Source organism: Pan paniscus, chromosome 7 (assembly GCF_029289425.2).
Source record: "Pan paniscus chromosome 7, NHGRI_mPanPan1-v2.0_pri, whole genome shotgun sequence".
NCBI classification, from domain to species: Eukaryota; Metazoa; Chordata; class Mammalia; order Primates; family Hominidae; genus Pan; species Pan paniscus.
This window is the reverse complement of record NC_073256.2, coordinates 25,546,074-25,562,419: the sequence shown is the minus strand read 5'-3', so window position 1 is coordinate 25,562,419 and position 16,346 is coordinate 25,546,074. Positions and strand designations below refer to the sequence as shown.

At 43.8% G+C, this 16,346-nt stretch overlaps 1 long non-coding RNA gene across 2 annotated transcripts in view; it reads right to left on the bottom strand.

Moving 5' to 3' along the window:
• Positions 1–2,171: 2,171 nt before the first annotated feature.
• The window catches only part of LOC134730956 (uncharacterized), a 45,592-nt gene continuing 31,417 nt past the window's right edge, over positions 2,172–16,346 (bottom strand). Inside the window, exon 5 of one of the 2 annotated variants that reach the window (XR_010112897.1) lies at positions 2,172–5,670. This is a non-coding gene — a long non-coding RNA (uncharacterized LOC134730956). The remainder of the gene's footprint in view (positions 5,671–16,346) is intronic. The other variant, XR_010112899.1, reaches the window with a different exon arrangement.

Here is a 16,346-nt window from a genome sequence, read left to right as displayed (position 1 = left end):
GTGGGAGGATTGCCTGAGCCCAGGAGTTGGAGGCTGGAGTAAGCAATGATTGTACTGCTGCACTCCAGCCTGGGCAACAGAGCAATACCCTGTCTCTAAGAAAGAAAGAAATAAATAACTTCTATGAGGGCAAGGACTTTGTCTATTGTGGTCCCTGGCCTAGCGCATAATTAGTGCTTACATATGATTGAACACAAGAAAGGGAAAAAATTGTGCAGGGTTTCAAATGTATGGGGTGCAGACTTTCTTCTATAGGGAACAGGTGGGACGAGACTAAGGAAAATAACCAGCATTTCTGAGTGTCCACCAGGTCCTGGGCTATACACACAACATATTATCTTATTTTGCATGGATTGTGGAGCAGCAAAAAGCATATATTAGTGATCAAAATGAACTGGACTTCTAATGTGATTTAAAACACAAGCCAAGAATATTTTATTAATCTCAATTCATTGTTTTTAGATGTTACTGTGTATTTCCAAGGGAGATGTGAGCTTTGAGCTTATGTCTAATGCAATATCATGTGTCCGACTGAGGCAGTGGAGATAAGCTCCTGCTCTGTGTTCCTGCTAAAGCTTTCACACTCTGGCATGGCCACACTCAACACCACTTAATGATCTAGTCATTCCAGTTTTCTAACACCTGCCTGGATAGACCCCAGGCTGCGAAAACCCTGAAATTCCGGTTCTAACAACAAATCACTGAAAATCAGAAGGCCCCACCTTGAGCTCACAGCCAGCTCCATCTCCTTGAAGACGGGAGGCCCCTCATGCTCTGTGTTCTTAATGGCACCAGGAAGATCCCCTCCTGAGGCCTCTTGAGGTTAACTGTCTGCAGTAGAGATGTTGAAGCCAGAGACACTCTCAAATTCTGATGCCTCTACCCCACCCCACCCCCACCAGCAAACTGTAGCCAGTTTCAGATGTACCCTGACCAGGATAGTTCTTTCCATGAATGGCGTCGGACACTGTGTCCTCACTCAAAGTCCCGATGGCATGAGGGTGACCTTGTACACACAGGATCCAGGGCAAAGAACAAGACGTATTCCCAGTCCTCACCTACAGCCAACACGTGACCTAAGAAGATCTTTTGGAGAACAGGCTGAGCAGCTGGGCAGCCATATAGAAAACTGCTAGCTGTGCATCTACAGGCTGATGGAACAATCACGACCTGTCCTCATGGAGAAGCATCCAAGGTGTGGCCCCATGTTCCTGCCACACTGCATTGTCTCTTTCTCCAATGGAGTCTCGGGTACTCTTCCTTTCTGCCTTTTCTGCTATTTGCAATCTCCACCTTCACCACTTGCTTCTTTCCCCGGGGTTGAAACAAGTTCACAAATGAACACATAAATAAACCCTTCCTCTTTCCCCTGTACATCTCCTTACTCTATCATCACCCACTCTCCCTGAATTTGTGCCCGAAATAACCCCTGCTGCTGACAGCCCCCAAGAGCAGCCCAGTTGACTTATCCAAGGGTCCTTTCTTCTTCCTTTGAATATAACTTTAAATAAGTCTTTTGTCCTAGATAGCACGCTCTAGAAGTACAAGGAGTACATCTTAGACTTCTTGTTACCCCCGAGCTTTGTACGCCGCAGGTACTCACAATTGCTAGAAGGAAGGGATGGAGAGAAAAAGGGATTGATTCAGAAAATGATGTCACTGCATGCAGTAATCTTTCAAAGGAGTGAGTTTCTGAACTTGTAGACCTTGAAGAAATTGTAAAGGATCTGATTTCAGACCCAGTGGAAGCTGCAAGAACAATGTGGTTTCGAGTTCTGCTGTTTCATTATCCCGGGTTGATTCAGCTGGTTGGGCGGGTGCCCTCTTTTCTCTCTAGGAGCTCCAGCTGCCCCTCCAAGCCCCTCTTCTGGCCTGGCATTCCCCAGCCTGCAGCGGAGGTCAGAGCAGATCCTACCGTATTCAGAGAAGTAGGAAATGCGAGCTTGAATCTTCTTCCATGTTCTCAAGAGAGTGAGATATTGACAAGCACCTGTTTTCTTAGCACTGAGAAAAGGGATCAGGGATTGGTGAGTGGAAGACACTAATTCAAGTAATGAAGGGCTTTTGCTCTCATTTTGACAAGATGAAAAACCACACAATAATGTATGAACCACGCAGGCAACTTTTAATCACCACGATTACTATAGACAGGCAAGGGCAGTGTTGATAGGAGTGTGGGAGAGAGCTTCCTGGAGGAGGTGAGGGGGAAGCTTCTCCTGGTGCAATGTGCAGTGTGGGAACAACGTCCAAGAACCATGGTTTGCAGGTCTGTGGCATGACCTAAAGGCTTTGGAAGGCCCCGGAAGACAAAAGCACATGTCAAAGCTACAGACACTTGGCAGTTCCTTTCAAAGGGCTCACAGGATGGAAATGGAGTCAGCGAGAGGGGCATCTACCATGCTGTTAAACGGAGAAGAGAGGTTTGGAGATTTGGGGACTGGGCTTTTGCACACCAGGGACAAAGCATGAGTGCAGCTTGTGATAAGAATTGATTTCTTCCCGGCCCCAGTCACCCCTGCTTTTGGTGATAGTTTCCATTTAAAAGTGAATTCCTATGAAAGGAGCGCGGGGGCCTGCCCCGAGCCTGCGACCTGGGGTGGAGCAGACAAACACTGAAAAACGGCTGGCATGTATGGATGCCTCTGGTGATAGCAGTGGTTATATTTAGTCCCAAGCTCAAGTTAAACAGGGGGCCTCCTGCAATATGTATGAAGAGAGCACCAAGAGCAAACACAAGTGCAGGGCCAGTAAAAATAAAAGAGCAAAGTGCAAGACTCGAAAGAATAAATATGCACAGGCTCTGGCCCCAAGATATGCCAGGTGGGTGGAGCTAGACACTGTGAACAGGGCCAGGAGAGCCAGTGCCACTGCAGAGGGGCCCCTTCCCATTGTCAAGTGCTCATACTGAGTACAACGAATCCTCCAAGGCCTCCTGCCTTTACCATCCACTCTCCAGCTGCATGCTTAAGAAAAGGCTGGGAAATAATCATCCTGGGTCCCAGTTTCTTCACCTATAAAATGAGAGGACCGAGTTGCAAAAAAAACAAACTCCTCTCCTGCATTAGGATTTTTCCAACTCACCTTACTAGCTGCCTGGAAAGGTGTGAGGCTGAATGACACCTCCTTTGTTCTCCAAACACTGTTGACATAGTGACCCAACTGTTAGTTATCTTGATCATGTCCTCTAAGGGATCAATTGAGCAAAGAGCCAAAGAACCCACTTTTTTTTTTTTCTTTTTCAGAACTAGAGTTGATCTACTTTCAAGTTTAACAGCTCAGCTCCTAAAGGAAAATCTGACTCTCTGTGCAGCAGCAATACACTGGGCTGGCAGCCTCTTATAGCACCCTGAAGCATATTAGAAAAAGTTACTCTCTCCAGGTAGGCAGAGTCTTGAGGGCTCCCAGCTTGGTGAAGGGAGCTCAAGCTGCATCTCATCACCTCCCCACCCCAACCCTCTCCACTCACCCCTTGGCCGGCACTTCCGTGGAACAGAACCTACACAATCCTACACCTTAATATAGTAGCTGGCTGTCAGTCAAAGTCAGGAAGGTTTATTTTCTTGATGCCTGTTCCTTGCTTACAGGGCCTCTTTTTCATGTCCACTCAACTGCCTGGATTCTTCTGCTTTTTGTTTCATGTACTCTCCTTTCTCTCTGATGTGTCATCTCCATACATGTAAGCATGAAGTTGGTGCAAAAGTAATTATTGTCAATGGCAAAAGCCGCAATTACTTTTGCACCAACCTAATAATAGCGTGATAACAGACAGATTCACAAAACAGGTCATACTTTTATTCACCAGTCTAGGCTGTACCTTCCTGAAAGTCAGGGACATGGTTTATCTGAGCAAAACGCTTGACCCATAGTGGATATTCAGTAAATACTGTTGAATGAATGAAAAACAATCTCCCAGTGGTTCTAAATTGCCTTTGAATCATGGATTTCTTTGAAATCTGATGGAAGCCAGGGTGATATGATTTTGCTCTGTGTCCCCACCCAAATCTCATCTCGAATTGTAATCCCCATGGGGAGGGGCCTGGTGGGAGGTGATTGGATCAAGGGGCTGGTTTCCTCTAGGCTGTTCTCCTGATAGTAAGTGAGTTCTCACGAGATCTGATGGTTTAAAAGTGTGGCACTTCCCTGCATCTTGCCGCGTGCCTCGCTTCCCCTTCTCCTTTTCCCAAAAATGTAAGTTTCCTGAGGCCACCCCAGCCATGCGGAACTCTGAGTCAATTAAACCTCTTTTCTTCATAAACTACCCAGTCTCAGGTAGTTCTTTATAACAGTTTGAAAAGGAACTAATACACAGGGATATTTTCTCGCAAAATGAACATGTACAAACATACTAAATTTTGCATACAGTTTGGGAAGGATCACCAACTCCTAGCCGGAAGGGATTTAGATTTTAAGCCAGGATAAAAAGGTGTGATCCCTTTAAAAAAAAAAAAAAAAAGGTTGCGGGGGGGACTAGAAATGAACTAGGACCTGACCCTCACCAAGAATCTAATGTGTCACCGGGTAACGGGTCTGTCATCTTCTTTAATCCTTACAACCACCCTTTAAATAGGCATTACTGTCTTCATTCTACCAACGAGAAAATGAGGTTTCGATAGCTTTTCCATTGTGAAACATCAGACCGAATATTCAATCCAAGTCTCTTTTACCTGCAAACTCATATTCTCCTATGTCATTCTGCCTCCAAATATTACAAATTCTCAGGATTCTACAGTCAATTCCCATTTATTGTGTTTTGATGGATGAGGCCCTTTAAAAAAACTACCATCTAAACCAAGCAAACAAATGCATCTTAAATATAGTCATATATTTTAGATTAGACAACTTTATAAAGGATTCCTATGGAGTTTTAACAAAATCTATAAAATGATTGCCAAATGTATCTTGCACATTATATTTTCTTTAGATTCTTAGACTAACAGTAAAGCAAAATGAAACCAACATCTCAGCTAATCAGAATGCCCCTCACTGGCACCTGTGACTAGGTTAATGTGCTTCTGTCCATGCTGAAAGAAAGCAAAACAGAAGATAAGAGTCTTGACTTTAGCATACATTGACTCATTCACTTACACCATGGATAGAAACACAAACTGCAGGGTCAGAAAGACCTAGGTTTGAGTTCTATCCTTTTCGCTAGTTGTTAAGAGACCTTAGGCAAGTTACTTAACTTTGAAAAGGCTTAGCTTCCTCATTTTAAATGAGGTTATTCACGGTACCTATTTCAGAGGAATAATAATTATTATTATTATCATTTTTTGTATTTTAGATATACAGTAGGAACATTTATTTTAACACTTCTAAAAGATATTTCTCCATGCCTGATGATTTGATATAAAAATCAAACCCATCATACTTTCCCCATCAGTCTCTCTACATTTAGGGCAATCAGAAATTTGTACAACACGAATATTTGCTTCTGAAATGAAAATTACAAATTTTATTGAAGGGGTTAATGAATAATGCACTTAAACTTCATAATGCAATGCTTGGCTTGTAGTAAATGTGCAGTAAATGTTAGCTACAATTTTTCTTCTTTACCATCTTGGTCTTCATCGATGTGGTTCTACAACGAGCTGACATGAACAGAATGATGGCCCTGAGGTTCAACAGAACTGGTAGTTTGCCACATGACTCAGCAATTCCACTCACAGTTGTCTGCCCAAAAGAAATGAAAGCATGTGTCCATAATACCAATACCCTTAGCAAAGATTGCGGCATTATTCGTAATAACCAAAAAGTAGAAACAACCCCAAAGGTCCATTGATAGGTAAAAGGATAAATAAACTGCTGTATCATACAATGGAATGCTCTTCAGTAGTAAAGAGCACAAAAGCCACGTGAAAAAGAGTATATAGTGTACGATTATTTATTTATTTGGTTGGGGTTTGTGGTTTTTGGTTTTTTTTGTTTTTTTTTTTTTTGAGAGAGAGAGTGTCCCGCTCTATCGCCCAGGCTGGATTGCAATGATACCGTCACAGCTCACTGCTGCCTTGACCTCCCAGGCTCAACTGATTCTTCCAACTCAGTCTCCTGAGTAGTTGGGATCACAGGCATGCACCACCACACCTGGCTAATTTTTTATTTTTTGTAGAAACAAGGTCTCACTATATTGTCCAGGCTGGTCTTGAACTCCTGGGCTCAAGCAAACCTCCTGGCTCCCTAAGTGCTGGGATTACAGGCATGAGCCACTGTGCCTGGCCCTGTATGATGATTTCTACAAAATTCTGAAAAAGTTGAACTAATCAGTAGCATTGGAGTTCAAATCTTACTTGGGGAGAAGGAAGAAGAGAGCACAAGAACTCTTTGTTGGTTGGATGGATATGCTCATCATATTGTGGTGATGGTTTTATGGGTATATACAGATGTTAAAACTTACCAAATTGTGGCCGGGTGTGGTGGCTCATGCCTGTAATCCCAGCACTTTGAGAGGCTGAGGCAGGTGGATCATTTGAGGTCAGGAGTTCGAGACCAGCCTGGCCAAAATGGTGAAACCCTGTCTCTACTAAAAATACAAAAATTAGCCAGATGTGGTGGGGGGGGGGCGCCTATAATCCCAGCTACTCGGGAAGCTGAGGCAGAAGAATCATTTGAGCTTGGGAGGCAGAGGTTGCAGTGAGCCGAGCTTGCACCACTGCACTCCAGTCTGAGTGACAGTGAGAGCCTGTCTGAAACAAACAAACAAACAAAAAACTTACCAAATTGTATATTTGAAATATGTGCAATTTGCTGTAAGTCAATTATACCTCAATAAGGCTGTTTAACATTTTTTTCTATTTCTTCATTAAAATTTTTTTTTTATTTCAATAGGTTTTTGGGGAACAGGTGGTATTTGGTTACATGAATAAGGTCTTTTGTGGTGACTTCTGTGATTTTGGTGCACCCGTTGCCCAAGCAGTGTACACTGTACCCAAGGTGTAGTCTTTTTATCCCTCACCTCCCTCCCAACCATTGCCTGGAGTCCCCAAAGCCCACTGTATCATTCTTTTTGTTATTGTTGTTGAGATGGAGTCTCACTTATTCTGTCACCCAGGCTGGAGTGCAAAGGCGCCATCTCGGCTCACTGCAACCTCTGCGTCCCGGGTTCAAGCGATTCTTGCTTCGGCCTCCCAAGTAGCTGAGATTACAGCTCAAGCTACCACACCCAACTAATTTTTTGTATTTTTAGTAGAGATGGGGTTTCACCATGTTGGCCAGGCTGGTCTCAAACTCCTGACCTCAGGTGATCCACCCGCCTCGGCCTCCCAAAGTGCTGGGATTACAGGTGTGAGCCATTGCGCCCGGCAAATTATTTGTACTTTTAGTAGAGACAGGGTTTCACCATTTTTGCCAGGCTGGTCTCATACTCGTGACCTCAAGTGATCCACCCACCTCAGCCTCCCAAAGCGCTGGAATTACAGGTGTGAGCCACTGTGCCCGGCCCATTGTATCATTCTCATGTCTTTGCATCCTCATAGCTTAGCTCCCACTTAGGAGTGAGAACATACGATGTTTGGTTTTCCATTCCTGAGTTACTTCACTTAGAATAATGGTCTCCAACTCCACTCAGGTTGCTGTGAATGCCATTATTGCCCTTCTTTTTATGACTGAGTAGTATTCCATGGTGTATATACATATACCATAATTTCTTTATCCACTGTTTGATTGATGGGCATTTGGGTTGTTAAGGATTTTTTTTTAATTAACAAAAATTTAAACTTCTGCAATGGCTTTTATTGCTTTCAGAATAAAATCCACATTCTTTATGATGTATATAGTGCTTATTTATGTCTTTTCTTCTTTCTTCTTTTCTTTCTTTTAAAAAAGTCTCTTAACTGCCTACTAAATGATAAATTACTCTTTTTTTTTTTTTTGACAGAGTGTCATTCTGTCACCTAGGCTGGAGTGCAGTGGCACAATCTTGGCTCACTACAGCTTCTGCCTCCCTGGTTCAAGTGATTCTCCAGCCTCAGCCTCCTGCGTAGCTGGGACTACAGGCGCACGCCACTGTGTCTGGCTAATTTTTGTATTTTTAGTGGAGACCGGTTTTTACCATGTTGGCCAGGCTGGTCTCGAACTCAGCCTGTGATACTCAGGAGATCCACCTGCCTCAGCCTCCCAAAGTGTTGCGATTACAGGCATGAGCCACCGCGCCCGGCCCTAAATGATAAATTACTTCTGAAGAGAGGCCCCGTTTGTTTGGTTTACCACTGGGTCCCCAGTACCAAATGCAATGCCTAGCACAAAAACACTCGACTGTTAATGAGTGAATAAAAAACAGAAAATCATGAAGGGCCAAAGAGTAATACAAAAAATATGAAAAATATGTAGCATATGAGAGTGGGGAGAAAGGGCTGGGGATTGAATAGTCACAAAAGGCTTCATGGGGAGGCACACACAAAGGGTCCTGAAGGATGGAGAGGGTGTAAATGGGAAGAAAGAAGAAAGGGGGACTTCCAGAGGAAGCGGGAGAGCTAGAAGAGTAAAGGCAGAGAGGGAATGGGTTCGTTTGGGACCTGGGTAGGAAAGCTGGCTTCGTCTACAGAGTGAAGAGCCCTGACTCCCATCATAAAGGCAATATTTAGGATCTGCAGGATGGGTGCGTGAGATTGAAGAAAAGAAGAATGTCAGGAGAAAGTTAGACAGAAAGTGGGAACAGAGGCCGGGCACAGTGACTCACGCCTGTAATCCAGCATTTTGGGAGGCTGAGGCGGGAGCATTGCTTGAGCCGAAAAGTCTGAGGCTGCAGTGAGCCATGATCATGCAATTCCAGCCTGGGTGACAGAGTGAGATCCCGTCTCAAAAGAAAAAAAAAAAAAAAAAGATGGCAATAGAAGTAAAGAGATGGACATTTCATTTCATAGAACGGGACTTTGGATCACTTAGGACTCTTCTCAAAGCATGCCTGAAATGTACAATCAACATCAGGCAGCTGGACCACACTTCCGAGGTCAGCCCCAAGCCACCGTGCCTCCCTCCTGATCATCCTCACAGTGAGACCTTTCACAGTCCAGCAGTGACGTTGTCCAAGTTCTTTCATGGTGCCTCTCCTGTGACTACCTCCATGGGAAAGAAAGCATTGCTTCTGGGGTACTTGGCCCTGGTTCAAGGCTTGAGAGAAGGTCAATCCCTTGATGAAGAACCAAGGGTAGGTGTCCTCAGACACCCCTTGTTTTGATGCCATACTCTTCCCCAGCCTCCAAGATCCTGGGAGCCAGGGCTGGATTTGTAATCCAGCACCTCTTTATAAACTCAGCAGGAAACCCTTAGAGGACCTGGCTTTGTTTTGAAAGGAGAAGAGAGGAAGCAAAGCAACTGAAAAGGCACTGTTGACTTTTCATTCAATGCTAAAGCCAAACAGAATGTGTTTGCTCTGCACTGAATGCCATGCAATGGAGAGTTTGTACTTGAACCTCATGAACGGCCCAAAGTAAACGTCCTCTCTACCTCAGGCCCTCAGCAATACATTTAGACAGTGCTTCAGGTTTACCAAGTACTTTCACAGACATTATCTCATTTGATCCTCAGGTCAGCCTATGACGCAAGGGGGATTATTATGATTTCTATATTCCAGATGACCCAGTGCCCTGCAGCTAGGCGGCGGGGGCTCCCGAAACATTTCTTTAATGAGGCTAGTAAGGCCAAGTGCCTTGCCCCCCCGCCCACCCCTATAGATGATCCTTAAACACAGAGCAAACTTCTATTATATAAACATCTGTCCTGGCCGAGCGCAGTGTAATCCTAACAGTTTGGGATTCCAAGGCAAGCAGATGTCTTGAGCCCAGGACTTCAAGGCCAGCGTGGGCAACATGGTGAAACCCCATTTCTACAAAAAATACAAAAATTAGCTCGGCATGGTGGCATGTGCCTGTAGTCCCAGCTACTCAGGAGTCTAAGGTGGGAGGATCACCTGAACCAGGGAGGCTTGAGCCCAGGAGGTTGAGGCTGCAGTAAACCATTATCAGGCTACTGCACTCCAGCCTGGGTTTCAGAGTGAGACCCCATCTCGAAAACAAACAAACAAACAAACAACAACAACAACAAAAGACCTGTCCCATGGATTTGGGCATCCTGTAGCCAATTTGAATTTGCAATGCTGAACTCCTTACCATTATAGAATTAGGTTTTATTAAGAGATAGCCCTCTAAGGACTCCAAGTAGGGAGAGGTAGAGAGAAGGGGAAGGACTGAAAAGATATCTACTGGGTACCATGTTCACTATTTGGGTGATGGGTTTAATAGAAACCCAGTCTATTCAATAGAACCCCACCATCACCCAATACACCCATGTAACAAACCTGCACATGTACTCCCTGAATCTAAAATTTAAAAGTGTTTTCAAAGAGGTAGCACTCATGAAGCCCTACAGCGTGCCAGATGCTCTCATGCAGCATCTCATTTAGTCTTCACACCAGTCCTAAGAAAGCAGGTTATACAATCCTCATCTTGCAGCTGATGGAAGTAAAGCTGTTGCAACTGCCACTAGGAAAACCGCAGGATTCATATCCCACCTTCTGGCTCCAAAGCCCATTCTCTTTCCTTTGTGCCATAATGGTTTTTAAGCTGAGAATTAATTATCTTTGGATCCTTCCTACCACGCATTTCAGGACTCTCCCAACCCCCGTAACACATATACATACTAGCTACATAAAAGGATTACGTTTTTTTAAAAAGTAGGAAAAATCTCTCCAATCTTAATATTTGTCTGAGTCTTTAAATTTAGCAAAACACTTCAGGGTTTCCTGTCTTCAGACAGGCTGCCATTGTTAAGTGTTAGGGAAGGGCCCGTCCTACAGGAGATGAAATACCTTGTAATCCCCAAAGCAGTGAACTCCAGCAGGAACTCACATTGTAAAACAGACCAAATAATGAGAAACACATTTATGTTCCCCAACTAGCACACAGAGAAGAGAGAAAAGGAGATGTGGTCTTTGTTCTGAGCAGTTCGGTTGCTGGAAACTCATCATCCATCAACACACAGGACACAGAGAAGGAGAGGGAACAGAGCCAATCTCTCTCCCCTGTGCGCAGAGCAAACAGGTGGGGCAGATGGTGGGGAGGGTTTTTGCCTCATCAAAGAGGTACGTGGATTGAAAAGTTTGAGACTCAGCCCTTGCAGCCAATGCAGAGAGAGGGATTGCGAGGCAAATATCAATGCTTAACTCTTGGAGAGGCTTTTGGAATGCTGCCCAAGTCTGCACTGAGAATGAGGGCATGATCCTCTGCCCCTTGAGGAGACTCTGCTGGTTGCTTGGATTTGTCCTGAGAGTCCACGACGATTCTCATGCTCATATTGTAATATGCTATTATTTTAGAAATTGGAGCTTGTCAAGAAACACCGTAGCTAATGTTTCAATTGTCCTCAATGCCTTGTCTGCTATTTGTATTTGATAATATTCTCCAGCAAAGCTTTTAAATTGCTAATAATTACTACTATACTTGTTATTATTAAAAAATTAGTTTATCACAATTATTAGTAATTGTTGAAGCTAGCTGATTGGTGTATAGGGTACCACAATAAAAAGATAAAATAAAAAAGAAGTTTCCTTTATTTGCTTTTGAATGATAAGTAACACTTTAAACACACAGGCATCTTCCCGTAAAAGTCACACCTAGCTCTTCCATTGACAAAATAATTATTTTAAAGTCTTGGCCAGGCATGATGGCTCACGCTTGTAATGCCAGCACTTTGGGAGGCCGAGGCGAGTGGATTGTCTGAGGTCAGGAGTTCGAGACCAGCCTGGACAATGTGGTGAAACTCCATCTCTACTAAAAATACAAAACAAAAAAAAATTAGCTGGGCATGGTGGCATGTGCCTGTAATCCCAGCTACTCAGGAGGCTGAGGAAGGAGAATTGCTAGAACCCAGGAGGCAGAGGTTGCAGTGAGCGGAGATTGCACCACTGCACTCCAGCCTGGGTGACAGAGTGAGATTCCGTCTCAAAAATAAATAAACAGTCTTAAGCTGTTTTACAAACTTTCTTACTTTCTTCTTCTTCTCTTTTTTTTAGAGACAAGGTCTTCCTTTCCAAAAATATTATCCAGGTGTATTCATATACCTGTGTGTATATTTGTAATGGGTTGAAATGCATGCCCCCAAAATTCACATATTAAAGTTTCAACCCCCAGTACTTCAGAAGGTGACTGTGTTTCAAGCTTGTCCAACCTGCAGCCCTTGGGCCACATGCAGCCCAGGACAGCTTTGAATATGGCCCAACACAGATTCATAAACTTTCTTAAAATGTTAAGATTTTTTTAAAGCTAATCAGCTTTCATTAGTGTTAGTGTATTTTATGTGCGGCCCAAGACAATTCTTCTTCTTCCAATGTGGCCCAGGGAAGTCAAAAGATTGGACACCCCTGCTGTGTTTGGAGACCTGGTCTTTAAAAAGGTGATTAAGTTAAAATGAGGTAATAGGGTGGGACTTGATCTAGTATGACTGATGTCCTTATAAAAAGCGGAAATTTGGAGACAGACACACTCACACGGGGAAAGCAGCACGTGAACGTGAAGGCAACCATTAGAGTGATGGGCCCACGAGCCAAGGAACGCCAAAGACTCCCAGCAAACCACCAGAAGCCAGGAGACAGGCCTGAACAGATTCTCCCTCCCAGCCCTCAGAAGGAACCAACCCTGCCGAAACCTTGGTCTCAGACTTCCAGTCTCCAGAACTGTAAGCCAATACAATTCTGGGACTTAAGAAGCCACCCGGTCTGTTACTTTGTTATGGCAGTCCTAGGAAACTAAGACAAAACACATCTCTAAAAATATAAATCCCTGGTCTCAAGAACTCAGGGTATGAAGAAGTATAAATCTGAATCTTGTCCAAGTGGCAAACCACTGCTCACAGCCCTGGTTCCTTCCTGCTCTCAGCGCTCTCAGCTCACAGCCGTCATGCATCCGAAGAGGTTGATATGTGTGAGAAAGACCGAAGGAAAACAATTGCTCATTTGATTCCCCGTAATCTTCAGTGATGTCCCCTGTCTGTTTACCCATGACAAGAGCAAATCTTATTTCCCGACATCTTCACCTACTTAACCAGTGAACCAGTTTGTGGCTATAAACAAGATATTTGCTCATTCCAGCCCGGAATCAGGTGAGCCTGACCACAGGCCATGTGTGCAGTGGTGTAGACGGGAAGATTCTGAACAGAACGAGAAGCCAACAACCCTCCAAATCCTCTCCAAATAAGGGTCTTCACACTTAAGATCCTTCACACTGTGGGGATGCCATCGCTGAAACACATACACAGGCGGGGCACAGTGGTTCAGGCCTGTAATCTCAGCACTTTGGGAAGCCAAGCCAGGCAGACTGTTTGAGCCCAGGAGTTTGAGACCAGCCTGGGCAACATGGCGAAACCCTTTCTCTACAAAAACTACAAAAATTAGCCAGGTGTGGTGGCACGTGCCTGTAATCCTAGCTACTTGGGAGGCTGAGGTAGGAGGATCACTTGAGCCCAGGAGGCGGAGGTTGCAGTGAGCCGAGATTGCACCACTGCACTCCAGCCTGGGTGACAGAGTGAGACCCTGTCTCAAAACAACAACAACAAAAACACATGCACACACTTCAGCGTAAGTTCAGAAAGCTCTTTCCAACATCCAAAAATTAACAATTTTGTTACTGGGTCTTTTTAGAGGGCATTTAGGAATGTCTGTCTCTTTAAAATATGTGGATGGGTTCTGAAATACTATTGTAAATCCAGAAACTTGACTTGACTCCCAAATGTACATTTCACATTTTTGGAAACTGGGAATAATTTGTTCTTAAGTGCTGTCATATGCTAACCAGACAGATGCTTTCCCTCGGGATTCTTTGGAAAACTCTCATAACATCAGACCCTGACCTAAGAACCACTGTCAAATTTATCTTCCCTGATGGATTCATTTATAGAAAGGCAAAGTTCAGACTTCTGTGTTTGACATTGAAATGCAAAATAAGCAAAACGTTTTTATTTCAGCACAATATCACCAAATAATGGCAAGAACTCTTTTTTTTTTTTTTCGAGACAGAGTCTCGCTCTGTTGCCCAGGCTAGAGTGCTGTGATACAACCTCCTCCTCCTCCTGGGTTCAAGTCATTCTCCTGCCTCAGCCTCCCAAGTAACTGAGATTACAGGTGCATGCCACCGCACCCAGCTAATTTTTGTATTTTTAGTTGAGACAGGGTTTCACCATGTTGTCCAGGCTGGTCTTGAACTCCTGACCTCAAGCGATCCACCTGCCTCAGCCTCCCAAAGTACTTGGATTACAGGCGTGAGCCACTGCTCCCGGCCAAGAATTCTTTCTTGTGGTGTTGTTTTCTAACTTTCTTGCATGTGGTGATTAAGTCAGATGCTGAAGAAGGGCCGACAGGGAGATAAAATGCATTTTCTGGGTGTTCTTGAAAAATTAACTTGCAGCATTATTTTAAACTTACACATAAAGAAAATAGGGGAACATATATGTGTTAATATAAAGACTGTTGATTTTTGGAAAAAAATATTTTCAGAAGATCATTGGTGTCCCTTGCTGAATTCTGAACTTAAATGCAATTTTCTAGCTCCTTAAATGCTAAGTATTAGAAAGTAGTATTACACACTATAAAAAGTTTATAAAATACAGAAAATAAATATTATCCCAAATTTCATCACTCAGAAACAGCTTGGAATATTTCTTCTCTGTCTTACTCTCCTCTCAAGCCTCTCAAATTGCAATTATACTGGAAAGTTCATTGTTTTATTGTGTTGTTGTTGTTTTTTGATCTTGTGTCTTTCCTCCATTTATCATTACTTTGAATCCATTTTCTTGTTTCACCTATTTCTTTTCTAAAGCACAATCTATAACTGAGGACATAGTTTTATCTATAGAGGAGGACCCCAGAGAGAGTTTCCTTTCTCATTTCTTCTCTTTTGTCCTATTTAAACTTTTAACCGTGTGCATGTGTAACTTTTTCCATTTAAAAACAAATACTCCTAAAACATCATCTTCACAGGCTGTGTAATTCCATCATATTCTACTTCATTTTCCACTCCTGGTCATGTAGATTTTTTTCCAATATTTTACCATAATCAATAAGCTAGAGTAAGTACCCTTAACATAGATCTTCATCTGCATTGCTGATTATTTCCTTTGGCTGGATTCCTAGAACTAGAATGATTGGGTCAACCAATGAGAACTTTGAAAGGCTTTTACATCACTGGAGAAACAGAACAAGTTGGCACCAATGTGCCCCCCACCAGCAAAATGCACCTGAGCTCACCACACCCCTTCTCTGTCGGCCCCTCTTCCTTTCCCCTCTCACAGCATATCAGGAGGAGGATGAAGCAGTGGAGTTTCTGCATAATTGGGTCAAGCAAGTATCCTGGGTCCTTGGATAAGGTTTGCTTACAAGGAGAAGGTGGGATTTTCATTACCGGCTCTTGGTGCCTGTCTGTGTCTCCCGGTTGCACATCCGCACATGTGCAGATTGGAAACATGGCACAATGAGACTGATGACAATCCAAAAAAATGCAAATGTGATATCATCTCAGCCGTCATCCTTGCTTTGCAAGGAGCACACCCTCTTTGCCAACGGTCGGGTCAGGAGCCGTTCTCTGGGGTAATTTCAGGGACTCTGTGTCATTGTTCACATTCACATCCTCCTCCTCCCAATCTTATTTCCATTCCCACCAGCAAAATGCACCTGAACCCATCTTGCCACACCTTTCATTTCTTCACTGAAAAGCTAAGCGGACTCTCCCACCTAATCCCTCTATTTTTCCTAATGGTGTGAAACAACAAAAACCCAAGGCATCGCTCCGGCTACGCAAACCTCGTCATTTTGTACAGCTGGTGAAGAAGAGGTGGGGAGAACAGCATAGGATTGGAATCTGTGGGCTCCGGGCAGGACTTTGATGGTGACCAGGAGTGGAGTTCTGAAGGTAGAGCCAGGAGTCTCCACTCAGAGCCAATGGGGCTCCTCTCTGCTTCCTCCTCATAGGGCATTTTCTTCCCTCTGAAGTTTGCATCATCTAGGGGACCACAGTGAACCACCAGTGGTCCATGGAACACACTTTGCAAACCCTTGTGTCCAAGTCATTCTCAGAAAAGGAAGAAGAATCTTAAGTTCCCCACGGGAAAGAGATCCAGGCTGGGTGTGGTAGCTCACACCCATAATTCCAGCACTTTGGGATGCCAAGGCAGGAAGCCCACTTGAAGCCAGTAGTTCAAGAACAGCCTGGGCAACACAGCAAGACCCCATCTCTATTTATAAATATTTTTAAAGTTAAATAAACTAAATTAAAGAAGGTGAGAATGGTCTGGAATATGCCAGAATCATCTTTCCCTTTGGCCTATATGTTTTACAGGCAACAAAGAAGCACAGGTGAGAGAAACTCAGT